The sequence below is a fragment of the Gossypium arboreum genome, chromosome 12, assembly GCF_025698485.1.
Source record: "Gossypium arboreum isolate Shixiya-1 chromosome 12, ASM2569848v2, whole genome shotgun sequence".
NCBI classification, from domain to species: domain Eukaryota; kingdom Viridiplantae; phylum Streptophyta; class Magnoliopsida; order Malvales; family Malvaceae; genus Gossypium; species Gossypium arboreum.
Genome location: NC_069081.1, coordinates 39,168,221 through 39,170,864, shown reverse-complemented (window position 1 = coordinate 39,170,864; position 2,644 = coordinate 39,168,221). Strand labels below are relative to the sequence as shown.

Here is a 2,644-nt window from a genome sequence, read left to right as displayed (position 1 = left end):
TCATGTTTTATACTTAGGAAAGCTTAGGATAGCAAAAAGAGTGAGAAACGGGCCAAAAATGGACAAATTAGGCCTAAATCAATATTTCACACGGGCTAGGCACTTCCACACGGTGATCCACATCCCATGTGTGACACACGGGTAGACCACACGCCCGTGTGTCATGGCCGTGTCGACATTAATCCAAGTCAGAATTGCACACGGCCTAAGCACCTTCACACGGGCGTGGCACACAGTCATGTCCCTGTCAAGCCCAAGTCTAGTTCTACTCGGAAAAGGCTAATTTTGGGCTATTTTAGGCATTTGAAAGTCTATATAAACACCCTAGAAGAGGATTAGAGGGAACACGGAGAGTTGAAGGTAGAAAATACCCAATGACAGCCATCAAAATCACATCAGAGGTAGGATCTACATTAAGACTAAAGAATTCCATCCAATTTCCTAGAAGTTCTTTAGGTTTCTTTATGTTTTTTGTTTCCCAAACTTTGAGATGTCTTCCATTATTATTATGAACTAAACTACCTAAGTACCTAAGGGAGATAAAACCTAAGACGGATCTTATTATTATTTGAGTTATATGATAAATACTTGTTCTTATTCTTAATTGTGAATTTAACTCTTGCTTTAATATTCCAGGATATTAATTTAGGTTTTTGATGTGCTTATTCAGTGGAGCAAAAGTCCCTGTTTAAGAGTAGATCATCCATAATTAAGTGGAGTTTCATGCAATCCTAGAGATAGGACAATATAAATCTATCGAGTTAGAGTCAAATATAATAAGGGAATCCATAGATTGAGTTAATGCGATAATAGGGGTTTTAATTAGAAAGAGATTTCAATTAATCAACCTAGAGTCAGTTGTTTTTAGTCTCGAGAGAGATATTAACATAAATCAGGGATTTCTATGGGTTAAGTCAAGTGAATAAATCGTCTAGTTCAAAGGTAATAAGTGAAGTCTAGGTGGATTCTTCCTCAGGTATTGTCTTCTCCATTAGTTTTCAAAAAAGTATTTTTCAACTTTAATCTATGTTGTAATCTTAGTTTATTAGATAAATAGTTTTACATAAAACATTCTCTTAAATTTTAGGCTAGATAATAAGAAGATATTAATTACTAGTACTTTTAGTCCTCGTGGATACGATATTTCTGGTCTCACCATAACTATTCTACTGTTGATAGGTGAACTTGCCTTAAGTCGAATTTTTAGTTAGTTTCACGACCATCAAGTTTTTGGCTCCATTGCTGGGGACTAAGATATTATGAACGCTTAATTTTTATTACTTTAGCCATTCTTTATTTTTATTGCAATTTAATTTTGTTTTTAATTTTTCTAAATTAATAAATTTTATTTTCTTTACTTCCGGCAAGTTTTTATAGTTTATGACTAGAAGAAACCCATCAGGACTTCTACTTTTCGATAGTGAGATCGAAAGTACATATCGCAGAAATTGAAGAGAAATAAGGCGAAGCCTACAATACATAGAGGAAGGGCAAGATGACGATATTCACACCACAACCGAGGAGATGGCTGAAAATTAGAATAATCCACTACCTTCTGTGGTTGCTGCAAATCCAGTAAATCAAAATCTTACTCCTCGTACTATGTATGATTATGCTAAACCTACTTTAACAAGAACTGAATCGAGTGTAGTTAGGCCTACTGTTGCTGCAAATAATTTTGAACTGAAACGTAACACAATTCAAATGATACAACAGTTTGTTCAGTTTGATGGTTTGCAGGACGAATATCCAAACACTTAGTTAGCAAATTTTCTAGAATTCTGCGACACTTTTAAGATCAATGACATTTCTGACGGTGCAATTCGCCTTCAGTTGTTTCCATTCTCATTGAGGAACAAAGCTAAACAGTGGTTAAACTCGTTACCATGAGGGTCAATCACTACTTGGGAACAAATGACCGAAATTTTTTTACTAAAATATTTTTTGCCGGCTAAAATGGCTAAACTAAGGAATGATATTTCTTATTTTGTGCAGATGGATTTAGAAACACTCTACGATGCATGGGAGAGATACAAGGATCTATTGAGAAGGTGCCCTTACCATGGGTTAGCTCTTTGGCTACAAGTTCAAACTTTCCACAACGGTTTGAATTCCTCGACTAGACAGATGATTGACGCAGCTACTGGTGGGACTATTAACAATAAGACACTTGAAGAGGCTTATGAGTTTATAGAAGAGATGTCACTGAATAATTATCAGTGGCAAGTCATGAGGACAAAGCCGACGAAAGTAGCCGGTGTTTTTAACGTTGATTCATTTACTATGCTTTCTAATCAGGTAGAACTTTTGAATAGGAAAATTGATGGTTTACTTGGTTCTTCACAGGTTCATCCAGTAATGCAGTGTGATGTAAGTGGAGGTGGAACAAGCAATTTAGACTATCCATCCTACGGCCCTAACATGGAAAATGAGCAAATGAACTTTATGGGTAATAAACCTCGACCTCAAAATAATCCTTATAGTAACACTTACAATGCAGGTTGGAGGAACCACCCAAATTTCTCATGGGGAGGCCAAGGAAATCAAAGACCACCACCCCCTCCAGGCTACCAACAACAACCTTACCAGCCAGAGAAAAAGCCGAACCTTGAGGAGATGATGACAACATTTATCTCAGTAGCGG

The 2,644-nt window shown here is 36.5% G+C and overlaps 1 non-coding gene across 1 annotated transcript; it reads right to left on the bottom strand.

Moving 5' to 3' along the window:
* Positions 1 to 1,962: 1,962 nt before the first annotated feature.
* On the bottom strand, positions 1,963 to 2,069 carry LOC128286353 (small nucleolar RNA R71). Its single transcript, XR_008276896.1, has one exon. It is a non-coding gene; the product is annotated as a small nucleolar RNA R71 (small nucleolar RNA).
* Positions 2,070 to 2,644: the final 575 nt, after the last annotated feature.